General features: G+C 39.8%; 1 long non-coding RNA gene across 2 annotated transcripts in view; it reads left to right on the top strand.

Moving 5' to 3' along the window:
• Nucleotides 1–25230, top strand: part of LOC138172401 (uncharacterized) — a 30973-nt gene extending 5743 nt beyond the window's left edge. Inside the window, exons 4-7 of one of the 2 annotated variants that reach the window (XR_011171112.1) lie at nucleotides 5137–5218; nucleotides 6773–6898; nucleotides 16762–16856; nucleotides 19584–25230. This is a non-coding gene — a long non-coding RNA (uncharacterized lncRNA). The remainder of the gene's footprint in view (nucleotides 1–5136; nucleotides 5219–6772; nucleotides 6899–16761; nucleotides 16857–19583) is intronic. The other variant, XR_011171113.1, reaches the window with a different exon arrangement.
• Nucleotides 25231–26362: the final 1132 nt, after the last annotated feature.

Genomic DNA, 26362 nt, shown 5'->3' with positions numbered 1-26362 from the left:
ATTTCTTAAAATTAGAATATTTTTCAGTTAACAATTATTTTCTCTCCCTCTCACCTCTCCATTGTCCATTTCCATAAAACCCAAACCTTTATGACAAATATGCATAGTCCAGCAAAACAAATGCCCATGTTGACCATGTTTAAAAATGTAGGTCTCCTTCTGCATCTTGAGCCCATCATCCCACCTCCTGCCGTCACCCTTATCATACCCTAGGAATGGTGTTGCACTGGTTATTGCATTATCAGAGTTCTACAGTCTTTCAAAGTTGTTTTTGACAAGAATTTATGAATCAAGTTTTTGTGTGCTAGGTGTTAATGGAGATATAAAGTTCAGGCATAATGTGGTCCCTGAACTCATGAAGCCTATAATCTAGTTAGGGATATGAAATTGTACATTATTGTTCCTCCTCCCTTCTCTGAAGGCTGAGTGTATCTTTTTTTTTTAAAGCAATCAGGGTTAAGTGACTTGCTCAAGGTTACACGGCCAGTTATTTCTGGGTGTGGTGCTGAGTATCTGAGCCTGGGATTCGATCCAGGTCATCCCGACACTGGAGCCAGTGCTCTTACTTGCTGAGCCACTTGGCTGCCCCTAAGCAATTGGGGTTAAGTAACTTGCTCAAGGTTACACGGCCAGGTTTCTTGGGTGGGTGCTAAGTGTCTGAGCCCGGGATTCGATCCAGGTCATCCTGACACTGGAGCTGGTGCTCTTACTTGCTGTGCTACCTGGCTGCCCCAGGCTGAGTGTATCTTAAGGTTCTACCATCCACCCTCTTCCATTTTCTTCCTATACTTGGTAAACTTATGCACTCCTGTGGTTTTAATGACCACTTTTATGCATATTCCTCACAGTTCTATATATCTGGCCCTAACTTCTCTTTTAAACTTCAATCTTCTATCACAAACTACCTGTTGAATATTCCCATACAGATGACCCACTGGTAGCTTTTATTCAACATGTCTGAAATGAAACTTAGCATCTTTCTCTGTAAACTTGCCCCTCCTCCCAAATTCCTTGTTTTTGTTGATAGCACCATCACATGAGGAAATTGAGGCCCAGAGGCATAAAGCAACTTAGCCATTAGCACATAGCTTATAAATGTCAGATCTGGTTAAATCCAGGTCTTCTAACTTTTGATGAGTCTAAGGCTCTTTCTAAAACATTGTGCTGTTTTGACGATGTACCTTAAGTACCAAGATCATTAAGAGGCAGTAGGCTAATCTTCTGTCTTTCAGCTAAGATAGATGAAAGACCCCAAGCTCAGTGTTAGTATCAGATCTTATAAACACATGTGCCTGCGTGTGCGTGCACACACACACACCCCAGTACATGTATCCATTTATCCAGTACATCTGTTCATCTGTCTCTCTATCTATCCTTTTTTTGTCATATTAAAAATAACCCTTCCAGGATGGTTTCAGGAAAACCTGGGAAGACTTGTATGAAGTGATGCATAGTGAAGTGAGCAGAACCAGGAGAACAATATATATATATGTATATATATATGTATATATATATGTATATATATATCAATAGCAATATTGTAGAGATAATCAACTTTGAAAAACTTAGTAACTCTATTGAATACAATGACTAACAATTCCAAAAGATTCATGATGAAACATGCTATCCACCTCCAGATAGAGAACTGATAGAGTGCAGATATCACATGTATTTTCTTCTGTTTCTTTTTCTTTGAAACATGGCTAAAGTGGAAATTTATTTTGTGTGACTATGCATATTTGTAATAGGTTCTGTTTTTCTTGCCTTCTCAGTGGGTAGGGAGGGGAGGAAGAAGGGAGAGAATTTGGAACTGGAAACAAAATTGAATTAAAAAAATAAAATAATAAATAACTATTCTTGTTAACTAGAAAAAGGCTGTTCTTTACCTGTGCTTTATAGTTTTTAGCATAAATGAGTGTTGTATTTGATAAAGGGTTTCTATATACTTATTTTGTTTTTGCTTTTTTTTTGGAGGGGGGAGGGCAGGGCAGTTGGGGTTTTGTATTAAGTGTCTGAGGTCGGATTTGAACTCAGGTCCTCCTTACTCCAGGGCCAGTGCTCTATTCACTGTGCCATCTAGCCTCCCCTATGCACTTATTTTTATAATTAAGTTGGTGAGGTCCATTTTTGGGTCTACACCTCATTGGTAAAGGAACTCCTGATAAAGAAAATTCCTATAGCAATGTAACTTCTCTGCAATGTATAGTGATAGAGAATTCTCTGGGGGCAGTAAGAGATTGACATGCCCAAGGTCACACAGGAAGGATGTGTCAGAGGAGGGACACGAGCCCAGTTCTTTATCGCTCTGTTCATTATGGCTCTGTTCATTATGCCACATTACCTCTCATAGACATACATACTTTCAATCAATTCGACTCTAATGTCATTTAGTCCAGCCACTTGGGAGTGTTCTCTGTGGGCCAAGACAATGCAAGGATTGTCTAAGTCTTAAACTTTTCAGTTAGCAGTTGTCATGTCATGTAAGCATTAAAATCCCGCTGGCTTCTTCTGATCAAAATCAGCCAGAACTTGCTCTTCGATCATGTAAAAAAAGGTGGTATAAAATGTGAGGAGCTTTTAACAAAGAGGTTTTCAACACAATCCATTTCCCTCATTAAAACAGGAATCTTTTGTAAGTGCACCATTACCTAGGAAATTGACAATGCAGGTAAAATCAGTAATAATATATTCTTCCTGCTTGAAACTAAATGGCTTCAACTCATCTCAAACACAATTAGTAAATGTTAGTCTTGCCTTGAATAAATCTCATTATGTGAATTTGCATACATTAGCTCATGGTTTAAACAGCCAAAGGCTGGTGAGTTATTGATTTCATGTGTAGTTCTTGTTAATATTTATTACTAGCCTAATCCAGCTGCCTACATTTCTCCATTTTTAGGAATTTTTCTTAACTAACAGAACACAATTATTCCACTTTTTTTGGTTGTGTAATTCTAAAATGGATAAATAAAAAGTTGAGAAAATGATCTTGGATTGAAGGGGCAATATGAAAATGTGTTGATGCAAATTTTCTGACCCTATTTCTGGTACCATTAGCAATTTAATTAGCCAGGGTCCTATTTTACATATTACATATCTGCTGTCAGTTACTTCATTTGTTTGTTGGAACCAAAGGTCACCTGTCTCTGTTTGACTCATTGGAGATCTTCATTCAGAAGGTGGCTGACTAAACCCCCCCCCCCAAAACAAACAAAAGGTGGTTGACCACTTGCTGACCACTTGATGGTATGCAGTGCTTCTTAAACTGTGGGTCATGACCCTATATGGGGTCAGAAGCATTGAAAGGGGTTGTGAGTAGAAAAAGTTTAAGAAGCCCTTAAAGACTTTCTCATTCAGGTATGGGTTGGAGTAGATGGCTGCCAAGGTCCCTCTTTGCTCTGAGAATCTATGATGGGTGGGAGAAGCATTTCACACAAAATAATACAGGAGCACAGAAGTCAATGGTGAGATGGATAAGCCTTGGACTTGCATTGTATTCATGTAGCATGTTTTTCTGTTTGCCTGTATCCACTCCACCATAGCCCCCCTCCTTCCCCTCCCTACCCTAGATCAGCTGCTTCTCTATTGGAGTTGGCTGGTTTTTGTTTAGACTGTTCCTAGGCCCAACTGTCTCCAAGGAGACCTGTTTGAGTTCTCACTATTTCAAGTGTCTGGCAACAACTGCCAGGCCATTCAGCCCTGCCTTTCTGCCCATAGTTTGGCAAGACTAGCATATGATCCTCTTTGTGTCATTTTTCCTATTTCAAATCCTAGGAACTCTGCTCAGAAAGAGGATGTTAATATCCATGGAAACCATTACTTGTTTCTGAGGGAACAGAATTTTTTGAAAAAGGGGAGTTTCTGTCTCTCATTGCCTAATCCCCCTGAGTTTCTCCAAGAAGGCTCTGGAGTCTGAGAAACTGGGTTCCAATTTTGCCTCTGATTCATATTAACTGTGGGACCTGGAGCAAGCCACTTCACCTTCCTGGGTCAGTTTCCTTCTCTATAAAATAGGGATAATAATGCTCACACTCTTCATTTTCACACCCAGCACAGTGCCTGTGATCAATATAGTGATAACTCATAGTGATCAGTATTTGTTGACTGATTGGCAATAATTATTTAGATTTATATAGCACCTTGAAGTTTGTAAAGCATTTTTACACTTCATTCTCATCACCCTGTGAGGACCTAGAAGCTCAGAGGATTAAGTTCTTTGTTCATGATCACATAGCTGGTAAGGACAAAGGGATTCAAAGCTAGTGCTCTTGAAGCTGCAAGTCCAGCCCTTGTCCCACTTCCCCCAAGGTTTGTGCCCTTGGAGCCATCCTAGGTTATTTCCTCTCCCTTTTCTCATAGCTAATCACTTTCCATATTCTGCCAGTTTGGACCTACTAATTTCCCCCCTGAACTCAGCAGGCCTTTCTTTGTGAATTCCCCATGCCAATGACAAATCATTCTTAGTTAATCATCAAAGCACATTTCCTAAGGACCTCTCCTTTGGTAGGCTAATTTCAATGACTACTTTTAAGTAAGAAAACAAGATTGTTTAAAATATATCCCACAATCCACACTCTATCCCTACCTCCCCTTTTAGTCTGGATTAATGATGTTGGACTATGTTTGAAAAAGAAGGGGTTGGCAGTTTCATTCACTCACTCACTCATTAATTCATTCACCAAACATTTAGAAGTGACTTTTATGTGTGAGGCCCTTGCTTGGTGAGAAGGTAGAAAACAAAGATGAGTAAGATGTGGTTTCTTTCTCAAAGTCTAATTGGGGTGGTTAGAGTTATTCTGTTGCAGCAACAGATCTGGGATCTCATTGATTGATGAATTACCTCCAAGAATAATGATAGCCCATCTATGGTCTGTGCCTTCCCAACATTTCTTTCCATAACCTCCCATAAATTTGCTACATGGAGTCCTCCTCTGCAAGATTAGAGATGTATAAACTGTAACTAAGAATAAGCATGTAAGAGGATTAAATGGTAGGATTTCTGTATTAATTTAGAATTTTAATATTTAGAGATTCTAAAGTTTACTAACACCAAATAAAACAAGCTTTTCTATATACAAAGTAGAACAGCAAAAGAGGATTGTATGTAAAACTGAGAATTTTTGTTGTTAATCATAGGATTTAAAGTGGGAAAGGACTTTCCCATTCATCTATTTCAACACCTTCATTCGACAGATGAAAAAACTGAGATGCAGAGAAGGTAAGTGACTTATCCCAGGTGGCATGACTGAGAAATGGCAGAGCTACAATTGAAGTCCAGATCTTCTGACTCCTGAGTTCTCCTCCTCACCCCCTTTCTAAGTTTTGCTTTGCATTGCTAAGTTTCATTTCAGACATGTTGAATAAAAGTTACCAGTGGGTCATCCATATGGGAATATTCAGCAGGCAATTGGAGTTAGAAGACTGGAGCTTAAAAGAGAAGTTGGGGCAAGATATGTGGAACTGTGAGGAATACACATAAAGGTGGTAATTAAAACCACAGGAGTACATGAGTTTACCAAATATAGGAAGAAAATGGAAGAGGGTGGACGACAGAAACAAGGGACACTCAGCCTTCAGAGAAGGGAGGAGGAACAATAATGTACAATTTGATATCCCTAACTAATGGTCCCCTCCCCATGGAGACTTTATCCTGCTCCATTCCTGACTTTAGTCAGTTTGGCCCTTCTGAGGCAGTCCATTGTTCCCCTACTCTTGGGGATTCACCGGATTGGTGACATCATTAGTCTTAGAGTATATGGAAGGGAGTAAGGGAGGAAAGATAGGAAGGGCCTAGGTTATAGAGGGCTGCACATTGTGATATGTATTATTAATTCTGCTGCCATTGTAATGCTCCATGACCCTATGCTTGCACACTGTTGGGATTAAAAATGGGTATGTTAGGGGCCAAAAGAACTTTCAGATTTCTTGGATATGATTCAGCCTATTCGCTTTTTCCTGTTCAATTCTTGGCCCACTTCATTTTCCTTTTGTACTATACTATCCCATGAATACATACATGCACACACATAAACACAGGGTGTTTCAAAACTTTTAGTGCCATTTTAAGTTCTTAATAACATATTTGATAGCTTAATTATTTAAAATTCTTTTATACTCTTTTAGCTTTGTGAGTTTTGAATAATATATTTTAAATTTTCTTTTATTAAGACAGAGCATACTGTCATGCATTGTGTGTAACAATTTCCAGATGGACATTTTCTTTGACTTGGTAGGGAAGGTCTTTTTGCTTGGCCACTTCAGCCACTTGATCTGTCTCATTCGGCTTTTTCTTGTGGGATTCCATCAAAACTGTTGTGTCTGTATCAAGACATTGTTCTTTGGATGATCCTAAGCCTAGTATTATAAACATAATTCTTTCTGTCACTGAGTAATAGTTGATGAAAGTTCAAAGTGACTAAAGTGATGTATAGCACAAGGTGGGGTTATATTGAATTTTAATAAAAAATAAATATTAAAAAAATTTAAATAATTAACATTTCAAATTTTTTGAATAAGTTTGTAGTGTTTATATTTCTGATGTTGTTAAAGCTTAAAAACTGTACTTTGGGGACACCCTGCATATTCACACACACATATATTTGCATATATACACACATACACATATGTATATACACATACCAATGGATGACTCTATAGGTTGGCCTTATAGCTGCATAGCATAGTCTTGGTAATAGACATTCTTCATCCACTCAGTTTTTCTCTTGTGAATGGTTAGGTCATATTCTTGTGATTATTTAATGATCTCTTACAGGAGTTTCAGAAGAGTTCTGATGCTACAGGCAAAATGTTATCTTCGAAGAGGAGCAGAAGATCTCGTCATCTATAGAAAATTCTTCTTCATATTGGAGCCTGTGCTGGATCCTGGAACCTGGTAGTGGTGAGCACGTTTGTAGAGCATACATCTCTTTGGTTTATATTTTACCTGTTATTTATCATCCGAGAGTTGTTGAACAAGGTTATCTGTGTTGTTATACCTTTCAAAGAATCTTGCCTACCTTTTATAAACACCTGTTTGAACAAGAGTCTTTCAGGCAGTGTTTTGCTCTATCAAACCAAATGTTCTTTTATATCACACAAGCAATAAACACAGTGGGAGCTTGTATTCTCTATGTGTTTCAGTCCATAGTGTGATAGTAACAATGTGGTAGCTATGAAATCTTTGTTCCAAAAACCTGCCTGTTCCTTACAAATGCCTTCATTGAAGATGCCTCCAATGTGTCCATAGATGATGTTCATAAAAATATTATACAAATGTGAGAAGAGGCATATGGGTTGGTAGGTATTGGTGTTCCTTTTCATATATATATTTCAAATATATATATATATATATATATATATTTCTTGCTCTTTTGGAGTATTTCATTATATTCTTATGTCATAATTTGTTCTGCCATTTGCCAATTTGTAGCCACTTATTTTATTTCCAGTTTTTTTGCAACCTCAAGTGCTGCCTTGAATTTTTTGTTATATGTGGTACCTTTCTTTGTGTCTTTGATCTCCTCAGGGCATATGCCCAGTAGTGAAATCTCTTGGTCAAAAGGTATGAGCAGTTTAGAGACTTTTATGGCAGAATTCCATATGATTTTCCACAATGGTCAAAACACTTCTCAGCTCCACTAACAGCATATTAATACATGTGTTCTCCCACATCTTCTCCAGTATACATCGTTTGTTTTTTTATCATTATAGACAATTCAAGGCCCATAAGATGAAAACTCAATTGTGTCCTTTTCTAGACACTCTTTATTTGACTTATGTATGTCTTTCCTAAAATGTGGTCCCCTGTACTTCGGCCAGCGCAGTTGGTGGGCTAGTGAGTAGTGAGAATAACAAGATGGGCGTGTGATCAATAGTCTGTTTATTAAAGGACCATTTCATACAGAGCCAAAGATGCAAGGAGCTCACAGAGTTTTTATGCCCCCCAAGAGAATGTAGACACCCCAAAAGAATGTAGACAATGTAGAAAGATCCTCCCTCAAAGGAATGCAGACAATGTAGAAGGACCCTCCCTTAATCTTGCTTACTATTTACCCTTGCTAAGGTTAGTTATTTATTAGGGTATTATTCTAGGACCATATCCAGAGGTATAAACAAAAAAAGATTACATGCCCTCTTGCTTATCTGCCCTGTAACCTTGCAGGCAGTATAGGACAGGGGAATATACCTTAGTGAGGTCAAGGGACCCCCAAAAGTTCCCTACATAATACATCCTCCTGCTTGTCTGCCCTGTAACCTTTAAGGTAATAATATAGGGGAGGGGAACATTTCATTAGCGAAGCCGAGAGACCTCTGAAAGTTCTCTACATCTCCCGGGTTTTATTACTTTAAAAGGCTGCGGGCAGGATCATGCAATTGGACATTATATACCACTTGTTGAATGATGCGAGTAAAACAGGAAATAAGTATGGGTAAACAAATACATAAGACTAGTAACACCACCCCTATTCCTAGGAAGGTTATTATTTGCTGTATTTGCCCAGGTAATATTCCCTGAGCTCTCTTTATCCAATCAACAATGTTTTTTGCCTCCAAATTTGGTAGTAGAGACTGCTGACTTTCTTGATCCATGAGGCGAGCCAAATTCTCTAAATCATTTATGTCAAGGGATGATGTGTTACAGTCACCCCATAGACCATTAAGATGATTTCTAATTTGAGTTATGTTATATTCTGATTCATTATATGGTTTGTTTACCATACAGAAATATATATATAAAATCGCATATTAACCTTTGTCTAACTTGCATTAATTCAATCTCCTCAGCTATAGCAATTAAATCATCACTAAACTGATTAATTGCTTTATTAAAGCTCTTGTTGATTTCTGATTTGTAACAAAAATCCTTGTGAAACATTGACAGAATTCATGTAAAAATTGAGTTTGAACTATCTGATTTTGTCCAGTGCTAATGGATACAGACATAGCAACACTGCTCAATATAGTAGTAATTAAAGCAATTATCCCAACAACAATATAGGATATACACCTCTTTTTTCGATTGAAACCCAATAGTTGATTAATTTGAGCAATAGAATGATCAGCATGAGAATGAAACCAATACTCACTATCTACAAGTATCATTACCATACTAGGTCTTCTTATAACAAATAGCAATTGTCCCAAAGATGTATTATCATGACATACAGAAACCTTACAATTAACACATGTGACATTGTAATGCTGATCAGTTTAGGTGATATTTACATTCTATGATTTCCCCACATGAATGCATACCTCCCTCCTAAACAAGAACGTACAAAGCTGTGGTCCTTTTTGCTCAAGTATGTCCCATTAGGAGCAAAAATAGCAAAAACCATTGCTATTGGGGCCCATGGGAAAGGGATTTTCCATATTTCTGGGTTTCCTCTCTGTGAGTATCCAAACCAATTTTGTTTTGGATACCTACTATGCCTATGATTGATGTTAGTGTCATTGTGCCAGGAAATGTAGGTTTGCTGTTCCATCTGATGGCAAACAGGTACGTCAGTCCTACAGTTTAAAAATGGGGGATCTGCTTGACCCAAAGATGAGTTCCACTCGTCTCAGTCTGGACACAGCATCTGATGTTCACTTCACAATCGTGAACAATTTGAAAAAGTCCCCCAAATCCCCATAGTATATGTTGTGATGTTCTCAAAGTGTACTGGGTCCTTAACTCTGAAAAATTCCTTTAGCATAGACATTCCCATTTAGCTCTCCTTTAACTCTAAGCTTTTGCATAGATATAGAAGATGGATTAACAGGAATGTCCACAAGGGCCTGTTTGAGTCTGCCCCAAGGATGATACTCATAATGAAACTTGATAATTTGTACTAAGCTACATGAGGATGTGTTAAAAGTAGAAAAGCACAAAGGTGGTTCATCAACTAACCCAGTAAAATTAAAATCAAGCATGGGACGGGTTATATTTGCCTTATGTATATAAAAATCTTTGGCAATAAGGACTGACCCATTTCCTTTTAAAGTGATTTCTGGAAGAAACTCTCCCCACCCAACCATCTCCACCCAAGGTGGATGATCGAGGACAGCCCAGTATCTTGTAGAGGCAGCTATTGGAAGCTGAGCAATGATAGTAGTGAGCAGCATCACCATCTGCTTGCCCTCATTTAGGCTCTGGCTCCTCCTCCGTCACCTACCTCGAGTGGCTCTGGTTCGGGTGGGCTGAATGGCCAGTCTCTGCATTTGTTGACACAGTCCTTGTTCTCCTTTCTGGTATCCAGACTTCCTCATTTTCATCTGTGGAGACACACAAATAACCTCTGCCTGGAACCATTACTCTGTTTGGGCCACACCATTGTCCCTTATCATTTTTCCACATCACCCATTTAGTAACTGCAGTTGCCTGGGGCTGTGGTCTTTTAGAATTACTAATTGTGTGGTCAGTAACACCCCAGAATTTTTCTGCTGGTGTTTTATTTTCATGATCTAATGTAAAATAATTTATTACATATAGTGACAACCCCAACATTCGTCTTGGGGTACCTGTGCTCCAAATTCCCCCTTTTAGTTTTTGGAGTGCAATTTTAAGTGTGCGGTTTTTTCTTTCAACAATTGCCTGACCTGTGGGGTTGTAAGAAAGCCCTGTAACATGGTGAATACTCCATTGGAGACAGAATTCAGCAAAGCCTTTTGAGGTGTAAGCCGGGCCATTGTCAGTCTTTAATTGTTTTGGCACACCCACAGCAGCAAAGCATGTAATAAGATGTTCTTGAACATGAGAGGGTTTTTCCCCAGGCATAGCATTTGCCCATGTAAACCCTGAATATGTGTCCCCAGTTACATGTATATATTTCAGTCTCCCAAAAACAGAATAATAAGTAACATCAGACTGCCAAATTTTATTGGGTAGCAGTCCATGGGGATTTACACCCTTGGGTATAGAGGGACTGCAAATAACACATGATGGACAGCTTTTAACTATTTGCCTAGCTTGTTCTCTAGTGATATTAAAGGTCCTAGCAAGCATTCTAGCGGATTGATGAAATCTATAATGGGATTCCTTTGCTAATTCTAATGATCCCACAAGGATTTGATCAGCTATGTGATTACCTTTAAAAAGTGGTCCAGGAAGACTGGTATGAGATGGGATATGCATAATGTAAAAGGGATGTGTTGATTTTGTACAATATCTTGTAAATCACAGAACAGTGTGTACAACTGAGTTTTATTTCTACATTATATTGGCTGTTTCTATCTTTTGAGTTACTTGGGCTGCATATTGAGAATCTGTAATAATATTAATAGACTGAGGAAATAGAGTAAGAGCAGATATTATAGCTGTGAGCTTGTTCTTTTGGGTGTAATCATAAGGAGTGGTGTTCATTTTCATAACCTGTTTACCAGGACAGTATACAGAAGTTCTGTAGTCTTTAGGGCATCATTGAATACGTTAAATACTAAAACAGGTTGATCCTTACATACCTTAGTGATTATGAACTCATTGTTTGTTAAGAATCTGAAAATTCCTTTTGGTGTATAATGTTGTATGGCGATAGCATATATTAACAATTGTCAAGATTCTTGATTCTCAATTTTTGGATTTGGTCATGAGTATAAGGAGCTTTTATAACTTCAGGCAATTGACCACTTAGGTATAAACATCATCTGATCATTTTCTTTATGAGCTGAGCCACCCCATTAGGGTAAGTTTGTAAAGAATATTTTGGCTGATGTGAAATACAACCACATTCAATCACTAAATCATTTTTCATTAAGGCACCTGTAGGGCTGTATTTCCTGTTCAGCACAGTGAGTTGTATTCCTGCAGAGGGGTCTACCTTACATGTAATTGCAGTTCTGATAGCTTCCTGAATGTAATCCAATGCATTCCTAGCTTCAGTTGTAAGAATTCTAGGAGAATTAAGGTTGGTATCACCTTCCGGTAATTGGTATAATGGTGTTAAACATTTATTTGAAATTCCAAGACTGGATCTGATCCAATTTATATCCCCTATAAGCTTTTGGAAGTCATTTAATGTTTTAATATTATCTTTTCTAATTTCCAATTTTTGATGTCCTACAGTAGGCTTCTGCCCTTCATTACCTAAATACATAAAAGGAGCTGTCTTCTGTATCTTTTCAGGGGCTATTTTAAGTCTTACCGCAGTGAAATTATTTGTAACCTCCTCTAATATTGTCTCTAGGGTAAACACATCTTGGTGTGCACATAGAACATCATCTATGTATGTAATGTATTACATGTAATGTAATGAATTAAGTAAGCTGTGGGGTATTTGTTTCTAGTTGATTCTAAGGCCTTTGCCACAAACTTTTGACATAATGTGGGACTGTATTTCATCCCTTGGGGTAGTACCTTCCAACAGTATCTTTTTAGGGGTTCTTTTAGATTTATGGAAGGTATGGAAAATGCAAATTTTTCTCAGTCCTGACTTTGGAGATATATGCTATAGAAACAGTCCTTTATGTCTATTATCCATAAAGGCCATTATGATGGTACCATATTAGGAGATGGTAAACCAGGCTGTAGCGCTCCCATATCCTTCATGACTTAATTTACTTCTCACAAATCCATAGGCCTCCTCCATTTTCCTGAATTCTTTTTTCTGATTGTAAAAATTGGAGAATTCTATGCGCTATTTGTAATTTCAGTGTTACCTAACTTCAGCTGTTCTTGCACAATGTCTAATAGGGCAGCAATTTTTTCTGCACTTAGGGGCCACTGATCCACCTATACTGGTTTTGTGGTTAGCCATTCAATAGGATTGGCTGTTGGCTGCCCATCAATCAGGGCCCCTCCTGAAAATTTGTTGTTATGGCTACCTTAAGTTGTGATAAAATATCTCTGCCCCATAAAGCCATTGGCAAGGAAGCCAAACAATATGGCTGGAATTTTCCTGACATGCCCTCAAATTCCCAAGTAAGTTTCATAACACTTTTTAAAGGTTGACTAACGTCTCCTATGCCTTTCATATTTATATCTGATTATTGAACAGTTCACTTCAGGTCCCATTGTTCCTGATTGATAATGGTCAGGTCTGCTCTGGTGTTTAAGAGACCCTGAATTCTCCTGCCCTCCACATATATACCGTGTTTCCCCGATAATAAGACCTATCCCGAAAATAAGCCCTCCCCTTACTGTGTAAGATTCCTCTAAAATAAGCCCTCCCCCGAAAATAAGCCCTATTTAGATTGCTACTGTAGTGAAGGTGATCCCCTGCGCTACACACTACATTACGGTACCCTCTGTATGCACCCCCCCCCCATGAAACGCACGCCGCGCTCCGAGCTGCATCCAATCAGAGCTGCAGCAGTGAGCGCGTCATCCTCTTCTTCCCCAGTGATTTGCTTATTGAATAAAGGTACACTTTTTTGTTCACATTTACCTGTTTATTAAAATTGCTGTCAATGTTCATTAAAAGAAGCCCTCCCCTGAAAATAAGCCCTCTGGTGTTTTTCTGTCCAAAAAAATTAATAAGACAGTGTCTTATTATCGGGGAAACATGGTATGAAGGGTGGGTCTTGAGATCATAATGATTTGAAACCACATGACCTCTGGATTCTGTATTTGAAATATCCATTGTTCCTGTTTTAATTGGATCACAGAACTGCTGGGATTCATAATTTAAATTTTAATCTTATTATAATCTTCCCAGTCCTTTTGTTCCACATAAGTTGGAATGAATTGTATATCCATGTATTCCCCTTCTGAGGTTAAAGAAAGTACCCCCAGGGCAGGAGAAGAACTCCTAAAAAGCACTTTTCTTTCCTGGCCTGGATAAATGTTTAAAAATTTAACCTCAGGCTATAAGATAACAGCAGTTACTTGAGAGGTGGAGGAATCCAAATTGGCTTCCCCTCCTGAACTTCTGGAGTGCCCAGCTGAACATTAAGTCCCTGCTGTTTTCTGTGGGCCTGGGACTTGGCCCTTGAGGTCATTTCCTGAATTTCTAAATCTACATTCTGAAGCCCAGTGAAAGCCCTTATGATATTTGGGGCATTTTGATTTTGGGCGTAATTCACTATTACTGCCACCCACTTGACATTCCCTTTTGAAATGACTCACTTTGCCACATTTATAACAATTCTTGTTTTGCCTATTTGTGGCTGCTTGTGCTTCTGCTATAATTTGTGCTTGAAAGACCATAGACTTTACCTCCATAGATTTTCTAATTAATTGATTCAAGGAGGCGTCAGCAGGAAGTGCCAAAAAAGCTTTCTTGTGATCTAAATTGAAATTCCCTTTAGTTATTTGTCTTAAAAATTCTTCCAATCCCACAGTACTTCCTAAGGTACACTCAGCTGCTTGTTGAATTTTTTGCCACAAAATCAGGAAATGATTCCTCAGGTCTCTGCATGATATTTGTGAAATTTTTTCCTGCTTTACCAGAGCTTATTATCTCTTTCCATGCTTGTATGTCACAGTCTTGAATAGTATTATATACTGCCACTGAATAGTCCATTTGTGTGTTGGGCAATGTATTAGGTCCATCACCCAAAAGCATGGAAATACTGGGTGCGTTAGGTCCTTCTGCCAACACAAGATCATATAGCTTGCTATGACATTTTTCCTTATAATTGGCTTCCCACTGTAAGTAGTCCCCTGGGGTTAGGCATATTTTAGCTGTTTGCCTCCAATCATATGGTGTCAAAGCTGTGGCTGCTAAATATTCCAAGAATGACACCATATAAGAAGCTGTTGCCCCGTACTCCTGTACAGCCTTTTTTACCTCCTTAAGATCTTTTATATTCAATTTTTGCCATATTCTGTTGCCCTAGGCATCTATTATAACAGGGTATGCCAACAAATTGCAGCCTTTAAATCCAATTTCTCTTAATGTCTGTCTTTCCTCTTTCATGAGTTTTTGAAAAGGTGTATATAATCCTTTTTTTTTTTTTGCTTTTTGGAGGGCAATTGGGGTTAAGCAACTTGCCCAAGGTCACACGGCTAGTTTTGTGTGTGTGTGTGTGTGTGTGTGTGTGTGTGTGTGTGTGTGTGTGTTGTGTCTGAGGCCAGATTAGAAGTCAGGTTCCCCTGACTCCAGGGCCCGTGCTCTATTCATTGTGCCACCTAGCCGCCCCAGGTGTATATAATTCTGAAACTACGGTGGGACTGCCATTAGGCTTCCCAGCCTTTTCCATTCCCCATGCGGGATTATAAGGCAGACTTGGACTGAGGTTGAGAGGTTTTGTTATTTTCTAGGGTTTTTTTCCCACAAATTCAGGAGGTGTGGTCTCTTCCTGATCACTGCCTTCACTCTCACCCATGACACTCAATATTTCTTTAAGACCTGTTTTGTCTGCTAGGCATACTTTAATGACATTTTTAATAAATTGCAAATATGGAACCAGAGTCCCTCTCCTGTCCATTCTCCTTAAAGTAATTAACTAAAGCCTCTCCCACTGCTTCCCAATCAGGTCCTCTGATCTGAGAACCACTAGGGAACCATGGGGCTGCCTGATAGATTATTTAAAAAATTTTTTTCAGAATCTGTTTCTTAACTGAAATCCCTTTCTTACATACTATAAGTTGTAATATTCTCAGATCTTTTCCTTCATCTTTTAAGCCCTTCACTAAGCTTCCTCCCATACTACGTCTCTATGAGCTCTGATTATGAAAAATTGAGTGTGCCAATGAACGCCCTTCTTGGAGCCTTTCCCTTACCTTGAAAGAAATCCGTTGTCCCTTGGATTTCATGAGGGCCCACTTCATGCTGGTAAATCCTGGGGGTCCCTCGCTAGAGACTCAGTCAGCAGTCCTGATGCCCCACGTTGTGGGAACCACTTACTGTGGCCAGAGCAGTTGGTGGGCTAGCGAGCGGTGAGAATAACAAGATGGGTGTGTGATCAATAGTCTGTTTATTAAAGGACCATTTCATACAGAGCCAAAGATGCAAGGAGCTCACAGAGTTTTTGTGCCCCCTCCAAGAGAATGTAGACACCCCAAAAGAATGCAGACAATGTAGAAAGATCCTCCCTCAAAGGAATGCAGACAATGTAGAAGGACCCTCCCTTAATCTTGCTTACTATTTACCCTTGCTAAGGTTAGTTATTTATTAGGGTATTATTCTAGGACCATATCCAGAGGCATAAACAAAAAAAGATTACATGCCCTCTTGCTTATCTGCCCTGTAACCTTGCAGGCAGTATAGGACAGGGGAATATACCTTAGTGAGGTCAAGGGACCCCCAAAAGTTCCCTACATCCTACATCCTCCTGCTTGTCTGCCCTGTAACCTTTAAGGTAATAATATAGGGGAGGGGAACATTTCATTAGTGAAGCCGAGAGACCTCTGAAAGTTCTCTACACCCCTGAACTGGGTGCAGAATTCTAGATGGAAGTCTGCCAATAAGAACAATAAGAACTATCATTTACTTGTTATGTTCTGGCAATGTGCTAAGCACTTTACAATTATTATCTCATGTGATCTAGGAAGAGAAATAGTTTGTCTCTGAGAAGTGCATAGTAGAGGGGTGCCTAGGTGGCGCAGTGAATAGAACACTAGCCCTGGCGTCAGGAGGACCTGAGTTTCAAATCCAGCCTCAGACACTTAACACAAAACTAACCTTGTGACCTTGGGCAAGTCACTTAACCCCAATTGCTCTACCTTTCCCCCTCCCAAAAGCAAAAAAAAGTTTATAAATAAATAAAATAAAAAAATAAAATGAATAAAAATAAATAAAAAACGTTTTAAAAGAAGTGCATAGTACAGCAAGACAAGGACAAGGTATAATAGGACACTTAATTTTCATAGTCCTTGACCCAATACCTTTCTTAATGCAGCCCAAGACATCACTGGCTCTGACCTCCTCATTCTGCAGAGGAAGAAACTAAGGCCCAGAGAGAAGTTTGATGATTTGACTTGGGTTGCCAACATAGTAAGTTCTGGGAAGCAATTGACTTTGAATCCAGTCCATTTCCCTTCCTCTATACTGTCTCTCATTGGAAAACTCCACTTTCCTCTTCCATTCACCATGGTATTTATTCCTAGCCCAACTTGGTGGAGCTGAGGAGGCCCATCCTCTATTCCAGTAGCTCTGTCACAATATTTGTTTCCTAAAGGCCTGATTTACTCTTGCCTAATGAATGGGCTTTGTTGTTAATGCTCAGAAAATGGGCCATTGAGGTCCTGCTTAATTAGGGACCAGTTTGAGATTTAAAAGAGGGGAGGAGTGGTAGGGGAATAAATAAATTATGCCTAAGGAGAAAGGAGGAGGGGGAAGCAGGCAGGAAGGCGAATGTTTGTCTTGGATGGTGGAAGAACAGGTCCAGGTCATTGTTTTTTCAGTGGTTTCCTTGTCTAATCAAAGGGGGTTTGGTCCTTCTTCACTGGGTCCTGGGCTCAAAGCCTTTCATGTTATAGAGGAGGAGGCAGAGGTCTAGTGAAGATAATGGATTTGTCTAAGGTCACACAGTGAGTCTAGGGGATTAACCAACCAATTACCAAGCTTTTACTAAATGACTTCTGTTCTCTCCCAGAATATAAGCTCCTTGAGGGAAAGGATTATTTTTGATTTTTCTTTGTTTCCCCTGTGCCTAACAGAGGATCTTCCCTTTAGTAGGTACTCAATAAATACTTGTTAAATTGCCGGTATGTGTGGTATGTGTTAGCCCTGTGTTCGGTATTGGGAGTGCAAAGACAAATAAAACAGTCCCTTTTCTCAAGGCACTTACATTCTATGAGAGGAGATAACATGTAAACATTTAATGACTATAAATTATATACAAAGAAAATACCAGGTGATGGGGGGCACCAGCAAACTACTTCAGTATTTTTGCCAAGGAAACTCTAAATGGGGTCACAAATACATGCCTGCAATGATTGAACAGCAAAAAGCAGCTCAGGGAAGGCCTCATGAACAAGATGGAACATGATCTGAACATGGAAGGAATCTATGGATTTTAGGAGGTAGAGGTGAGGAGAGAGTACATTCTAGGAGTGGGCAACAGTCTTGGTAAAGGGAAGGTGACAGAAGACATCTAACAAATTATGAGAAGGTCACTTTGGTAGGACCACAGATAGTATGAATAGGAATAATGTGCAAGAAGCTAGAAAGGTAGGTTGTAGTCAGGTTGTGAAGGGGAATGGAATGGCCAGACCTGTGCTTTGGGAATAACATCCTTTGGGTGGTTGGATTGGAGAGGAGAGAGATTTGGGGCAGAACAACCAGTGAGGAGGCTGTTGCCAAGGTCTATGCCTCTGCCCATTCTTTTCATCCTTTTAGGTGTAAAGTTTGAAGTAGTACCTTTTGTTCTAAGGTCCTTCTCAGTTCTGACATCCTATGTTCTCTGTTCGAAGGCCCTTTCCAGTTCTGCAATTCCATGGTCTCTGTTCTAAGATGCCTCCCATCTCTGATATTCCATGGTCCCCTTAGGAGAAAGGAAAGAGAGAGAAGGAAGAGGATAAAAGAAAGGGAGCAGTGGGGAGAGGAGACAGAGGGAAAGGGCCATTGGGGAAGAAAGAGAGGGACAAAACAAAGGAAAGGTACCATTGGAGAATGAAAAGAGACACAGAAGGAAGGGACCACTGAGAGGGAAAAAAGAAGGAAAATAATAGGGGGGAAGGGGGTCAGTGGGGATGGGCAATTGGTATTATGGCGGGTAAGAACATGCCTCAGACTTGCACATCTGTGTGACCTCAGATAAATATTTTAGCCTCGCTTGGCCTCAGTTTCCTCCAGTATAAAATGACAGGATTTAACAACCTTTTGGATCCTTTCCAGCTCTATGATGCTATGAGTGACAGAAAGAGAAGGGAAAGCCCCCATGAGAATGGGGTTGGAGGAGGGAAACAGTTAAAGAGGGAAGGACCCTTGAGGAGGGAAGAGAGATACAGGGAAAGGACTGCTGGGTCCTTTCCCTTAAGGGGGGCAGTGATGAGGGAGTGAGGCAGCTAGGACTCCATGTGGAAAGAGACTTACTATGCTTGAAGTCATGATGACCTGATATAGGTCTTGACTCACAAACTGAATGACTATGTTGCCCTGGGCAACACACTGAAGCTTTCTGCCTCAGTTACCTTCATTCTAAAATGATAAGGTTAGGCTCAGTGGTCTTTAAGGTCTCTTGAAGCTCCAAATCTATGATTCTCTGGCTATAAGATGGACAAAAGGAAATAGCACTTGGTCTGGGGTTGAGGGAGAGGGACTGAAAGAGAGGAAAAGGTTTTTGAGGAAGGAAGGGGGAAGGTACTAGTGTGAATAGAGGGAAGGGAGAAAATTAAAGGGGAGGACATTTGGGGAAGGAGGAAAGATGCAGAAGGTTAGGTGGAAAGACACAAACACAGAACAAGAAACAGGGACAGAGAAAGAGACAGAGAGAAGGGAAGAGAGAATACAAACAGGAAAAGAATGCTTGGTTGAAGTGATTTTTCAGACCTCTTCTTTTTAATCAGGTCAGCAAGGCTTATCAATTTTAATAGTATTTTCAAAGAAGCAACTTTTAGTTTTATTTATGATTTTGGCCTATAGCGTATTTTTTTTTCTGTCTGATAATCTCCAATGTGGGGCTTATTTTAGGATTGTTTATTCATTAACTTTCTAATTTAAAAATGAATATTTATGTCCTTAATTCTCTCTTTTTTATTTTGTTATTGTATGTTTTAGGAATACAGTTTTTGCCCTGAGGACTACTTTTGCTGCTTTCTACAAATTGGGTACGTTGTTTCATCATTATCATTTATTTTCTCATAACTTTTGTTTCTTTATTAAATTTGTCCTTTGACCAAATCATTATTTAGAATTTCATTATCATGTGTCCACTTGGATTTGTGTGGAAAAGACCAGGTGGTAATGGCAGTATGGAGAGGGAGGAGACTTCTGTGGTGCAGGGGAAAAGGGTGTGTGTGAAAGATATTGGAAGGAACAGAAAGAGAATTATAAAAGAAATGGACAATGGAAGATGTTAGGGAGGCAGCTGAGGGCAATTAGGTGGCGCAGTGGATAGACTGTTAGGCCTGGAGTCTGGAAGACCCCTCTTCCTGAGTTCAAATCTGGCCTCATACACTAGTTGTGTGACCCTGGGCAAGTCACTTAAACCTGCTTTCCTCAGTTTCTTCATCAGTAAAATGAGCTGGAGAAAGAGATGGCAAACCACTCCAGTATTTTTGCCAAGAAAACCTCAAATGGGGTCACAAAGAATCTGATACATACTACTGAACAACAATAGGTGTCTGGTCCATAGAGTACTTCAGTAGACATTAGGAAGATGTGAGTTTGAATTCTGCTTCACAAAGGTTCTAGCTGCGTAATCCTAGCCAAGTCACTTAAACTGTCCAAACCTCAGTTTCTTCTGTTCTAAAATATGGGGACTGGACTCAGTAACCCTTAATGTCCCTTCCAGCTGTAAATATTGGTAATACTGGTGATAGAGAGAGAAGAAAAAAAACATTTAATATTTGGATGGAAGGAAAGATATTAAGAGAGACTCAAAAACTTCTAAGGAGGAAGGAAGGAGAGGAAAAGAGAGAGGTAAGAGAAAAAGAAAGAGACAGAGAGAGGGAGAGAGAACTCTGCATGATAATAAGTAAGGGAGTGAGGGAAGAGACCTTTATAAAGGAAAATGAGGAACAGAGATTAGAAACTACAGGTGAAGAAGAGATTCAAAGGGAAGAGACACCTGGCTTGTGGAGGTCAAGCCAGGCGAGTGCCATTGTGGTTAGAGCATTCCACTTGGAGCTGAGTGTATTTCAATCCCACCTCAGCCTATGACAAGCTCTGTTCCTCTGGAGAAGTCACTTAACCTCTGGAAGCCTCTGCTTTTTCCTCAGTAAATTTCTGGGACTGGATTTGATTGTGTCTAATGACACTCGAGCTCCATGATCCTTTTCATCCTGGAGAGAGAAAAGCATGTCCACTTGGGATTAAGTTTGAATATAAAGTAAGAGAATTAGAGGGACCAAGGCATTGAGCATGAGAAGGAGAAAGAAGGAAGCAGCCACAGGAAGTAGAAGTGGGGCAATGGGGAGAATATGGAGATGAAAACACCGAGGTCAGCTAAAGGCCTTTTCTTAGAAGTGAGAATGACCTGAGTTCAAATCCTAGTTAACATTTTAAATAAATATTTGATGCCAGACAATTCAGCCTCTGTCTGCTGTTATGCTACCAAATATTTGGACTCAGTGGCCCCTAGGATTAATTCTAGCTCTGAATGTATGATCATCATCATGAAAGGGGGATAAGAAAAAAGCAGTTATTATTGTAAGGAGACAAAGCTTTTGAGGAGAAGGGGGAGGGAGGGAGAGAGAGAGAGAGACAGAGAGAGAGAGAGACAGAGAGACAGAGAGAGAGAGAGAGAGAGACAGAGAGAGAGACAGAAAGAGACAGAGAGAGACAGACAGACGGAGACAGACAGAGAGAGAGACAGACAGAAACAGACAGAGAGAGACAGAGACAGAGAGACAGAGAGAGAGAGAAAGAAAGAAAGAAAGAGAGAAACACATGATTAATAGCAACAGTGATGGAAGAGACCATAATGGAGGAAAATGAGGAAGAGATAGGAGAGCACAGCTGAGGGAGAGGTATAAAGTACAGTGCAAGCCCACTAGGTATCATAGTGATTAGAGCACTGTCTTTGAGTTTAAATCCCACCAGAGCTGCTGAAAAGGCTTTGTTACCCTGGAGAAGTCACTTAAGTACTGCCAGCCTCAGTTTACCCCTCATTAAATTTATTGAGCTGAGTTTGATGGTGTCTAATGACAAACCAGCTCTATGATTCTCTAGATTCCAGAGAGAGAAAAGGATGTCTACTTGTAATTAAGCTTGGAATAGAGAGAGATAGAGAACAGGGAGAGGGAATCAGGTATTGAGGATGAGAAGAAGACAGAAACCAGTATCCACAAGAAATGTAAGCTTGTGGATTGGGGGGACAAATATGTAGAGCAAAAGAGCGAGGTCTCCTCGTGGACTCCTGAGTATTCTGAATGACGAGTCCAAATCCTATTTCCCATTAGTAAGAAGTATTTGACCCTGGCCAATTCAGAAAGAGGATCTAAACCTCTGCTCTGCTTGTACTATAATGGAGTAGGAGTTAATGGCCTCAAGGTTCCTTTGAACTTTAAATCTTTGATCATATTCATGATAGTTTGCAAAAGAATAGACCAGGTAATACTTACATTTAGTAATTATATTAATTAATATTTAATAATTAGAAGGAAAGGAAGCTTTTGAGGAGGAGATAGGAGAAGGAAAGGGAGAGATAATGAGAGAGAGAAACACAGAGAGAAATAGAATGAGATAGTCATATATATATATATATATGTTTATGTGAGAGAGACAAAGTTAGAGAGAAGCAGGCATTGAGGATGAGGAGAAAGAAACACCCACAGTAAGTAGAAGTATGTATAGTGGGAGTAATATGTAGACCAAAACAGCTAGGTCTTCCTGTGGACTCTTCTTGGAAGTCAGGATGACCCGAGTTAAAATCCTAGTTAACGTTCTGCATATTTGACACTAGGAATTTCAGTTAGAGTGATTAAACTTCCCTCTTCTGTTATACTGTAATATTTGTCATCATAGTCATGAAAGGGGAAAAAGAAAATACCAGTTAATATTGGTTGGAAATTAGAGTAAGGGAGCTTTTGAGGAGGAGATGGAGAGAATGAGGAAAAAAAGAGAGAGAGAGAGAGAGACTCACACACACACACTCACTCACTCACTCACTCACTCTCACAGTGATACCGAAATACCGAGAGGACGAGAAAGAGGAGACAAGAGACAGACTAAGACAGAGACAGAAGTAGACAGAGAGTGAGGAAGATACAGAGATAAAGACAGAAAGTAGCAGTGAGATAAGAGAAACTCAGAGATACAGTAAGAGAAACAGGAGAGACAGAGGAAAAAAGAGAGAAAAACCACATGATAATGATCAAAGGAATGATGGAAGAGACCATTATGGAGGAAAATGAGAAAGAGATAAGAGACCACAAGTTAGGGAGAGATGTAAAAGGAAGGGGAACCCGGCAGCTGTAGGGTAAGCCAGGAAGTAGAGCATTATGCTTGGAATTGACTATTTGAGTTTCTATACCACATAGCCTGCTAACAACTTTGTTATTTTGGAGAAGTTACTAAACCATTGTCAGCCTCATTTTTTTTTGTTTCATAAAATCATGGGCCTGTGCTTGATGGTATCTAAGCTCTATGTATCTCCAGCTCTATGATCTTCTGGTTACCAGGGAGTGAAAAGGATGTTCACTTGGAATTAATCTTGGAACAGAGAGAGATGGAGTTGTGGGGAATCTGGAGTTGGGGAGGAAGAGACACAGAAGGAAGCATCCACAGGAAATAAGAGTGTCTGCAGTGAGGGGACTGTGGAGACCAAAACAGCTAGTTGTCCTAGAGTACTGTTTTTAGAAATCACAATGTCCTGAGTTCCAATCCCAGTTAACATTCGGAATTACTATTTGACACTATACAATTCAGTTAGAGTGACAGCTTCTTTCTTCTGTTATACTATAATAGAATGGACTCAATGGCCCCAAGGGTTAATTCTAACTCTAAACTTATGATCATAGCCGTGAAAGAGGATAAAGAAAAGACAAGTTATTCTTGGGTGGGCATTAGAGTAAGGAGAAAACACTTTTGAGGAGAGGCAGAGAGAGACAGAGAGATAGAAAACCACATGATAATGAACGATGGAATGAGAGAAGATACTGTTATGGAGAACAGTGAGGAGTAGGGATAAGACACCAAGGTGACGGAGGCTACTTGAGTTTAAATCCCACATTGGCAGCTACCAAGCTTTGTTACTTTGAAGAAGTCACTTAACTATTGGTCAACCCTAGTTTTCTGTTTAGTAAAATCATGGGGCTGGACTTTATGATGTTTAATGATGTTTGAGGCTCAATGATTTTGTGGGTGTCAGAAAGAGTAAAGGATGTCCACTTGGAATAAAGCTTAAAATAGAGAGAAATAGAGTCAGAGGGAATCAGGCAGTGAGAATGAGGAGAAAGAGAAAGAAGGAAGCATCTCCAAGATATAGAAGTGTGTGCATTGGAAAGGGGGGGATATGTAGAGCAAACCAGCCAGATCTCCTAGGGAACTCTTCTTGGAAATCAAAATGACCTGAGTTCAAATTATGCTTCACATTCCAAAGACATATTTTCACCTGGGCAATTCAGTTAGAATGTCTAAACTTCTGTCCACTATTTTAATATAATCTAGTTCCCGCAAGGAAACCTTCTAGCTCTAAATCTATGATCATAGTCATACTAGGGGAAAAAGAAAATATTGTAAATGGAATAAGGAGAAAAAAGTTTTGAGGAGGAGATAGAGATAAGGAGATGGAGGGAGAAAGAGACAAAGAGACACACCTACAGACACAGAGATAAAGAGAGGGAGAGAAACACAAGATAATGAGCAACAGAAAATGGAAGAGACCATTATGAAGGAAAGTGAGGAAGAGATAAGAAAACAAGGGGAGGGAGGGATGCAAAGGGAAGGGACACCTGGCCAGTATAGGACAAGCTGACTGGGTGGTTAGAAAATTGTCTTTGGAGCTGACTTTTTGAGTTTAAATCCCACCAGAGCTGCTGACAAGCTTTGTTACCCTGGAGAAGTGACTTAACAGTTGTCTACCTCATCTTACTTATTAAATTTATTGGGTTGTATTTGATGGTGTCTAAAGATGCTCCAGGTCTATGATCTTCTGGGCACCAGAGAGAGAAAAGGATGGCTACATGTCATTAAGCTTGGAATAGAGAGATAATGTTAGAGGGAAATGAGAATGAAGAATGAGGAGTCAGAGAGAAGTATCCACAGGAAATAGAACTGTCTGTCATACAGGAGAGTATGGAGACCAAAGGAAGTCAGGGTGACCTGATTTCAAATCCTAGTTAACATTCTGAATATTTGACATGGGACAACTCAGAGTGTCCAAGCTTCTCTCTTCTGTTATACTATAATAGAATTAGACTCAATGGCCTAGAAGGTTAATTCCAGCTCTAAATTATGATCCTAGTCATGAAAGAGAAAAATGAAAAACCATTTATTATTGGATGGGAATTAGAGTAAGGATAACAAGCTTTTGAATAGGAGAGAGAAGATAAAGGAAGAAAAAAAGAGAGAGAGAAAGGAGACACAGAATGATATAGAGATAAAGACAGAGAATGGTAGTGAGATATTAAGAGAAACCCAAAGAGAGATTCAGTAAGAGAGATGAGAGAGAGAGAGAGAGACAGAGAGAGACAGAGACAGAGAGAGAGACAGAGACAGAGAGAGAGAGAGAGAGAGAGAGAGAGACAAAGAGACAGAGAGAGAGAGAGAGAGAGATGGTGAGAAAAAGAGTGAAGGAAGTCCTTAATGGAGGAAAATGAGGAAGAAATAAGAGACCACCAGTGAGGCAGGGATGTAAAGGGAAGAGAAACCTGTCAATTGTAGAGTGAGCTGTGTAGGCTTCCTGTTAGATACTTGTAGTTGATTACTTGAGTGTATATCCCTCCATAGCTTCTGACAAAGCTTTGTTATTTTGGAGAAGTCACTAAACCACCATCAGCCTCAACTGTCATATCATTTAATTTATGGGACTAGACTTGATGGTATTTAATGACCCTCCATCTCTATGATTCTCTATATCTCAGAAAGAGAAAAGCACATCCACCTGGGTTTGAGCTTGGAGAAGAGAGAGAGTTAAGGGGAATCAGTCATTGAGGATAAGAGAAAGACAGAGGCAAGTATCCACAGGAAATGCAAGTATGGGGATTGAGGGGAATATGTAGAGCAAAACAGCCAGGTCCCCTCACAGACTCTTCTTAGGAATCAGAATGAGTAGAAAGAGGAAGACAGAGACATAAGCCAGAGATATAGACAGAGTGTTAGTGAGCATTGTGGAGAGGGTGAACAATAGAGACAGGAGACCCTAGGTGAGGGAGAGATTCAAAAGTAAAGGATCCCTGAGGAAGGAGGTACAGAATGATGCAAAGAAGTCTGACTTTGGAGTCGATATTTGGGTTAGAAACCTGATGCTTAGTGACTAACTGCATGATCCTGGGTGATTCCTATTGCCTTTCTCAGCCTCAGTTTCCTCCTCTGTAAAATGATGGCTCTGAAGTTGGTGGCCGCTAGGGTCCCTCCAGCTCTGTGAGCTTATGAATGAGGGGGAGAGAAAGGAAAACTCACTTGGGATTGAAGTGAGAAGAGAGTGATGGATTCAGAGAGAAACGGTTATTGAAGAAGAGAGAGGTATAGAGTAAGGGGACCACTGGCAACCGCCTTTTGGGGCCATTTGTGGAGTGATACAACTCATTCTCCCTGTTAATAAAGGCTTGTTCTTGGGAGTCAATACCGATCTGAGTCCAAACACTTCCTCACACACTAGATGTGTGACACTGGGCAAGTCACTTCAAGTGTCTAAGCCTTTTTTCTTCTGCCCCAAAATGATAGACTTGGAC

Source organism: Petaurus breviceps, unplaced genomic scaffold (genome assembly GCF_028583685.1).
Source record: "Petaurus breviceps papuanus isolate PSGF00001 unplaced genomic scaffold, PetGlider_PUasm1.0 532, whole genome shotgun sequence".
In the NCBI taxonomy this organism is placed as follows: Eukaryota; Metazoa; Chordata; class Mammalia; order Diprotodontia; family Petauridae; genus Petaurus; species Petaurus breviceps.
Note: the sequence above shows the minus strand (reverse complement) of the source record. Positions and strands in the feature narration are given on the sequence as shown.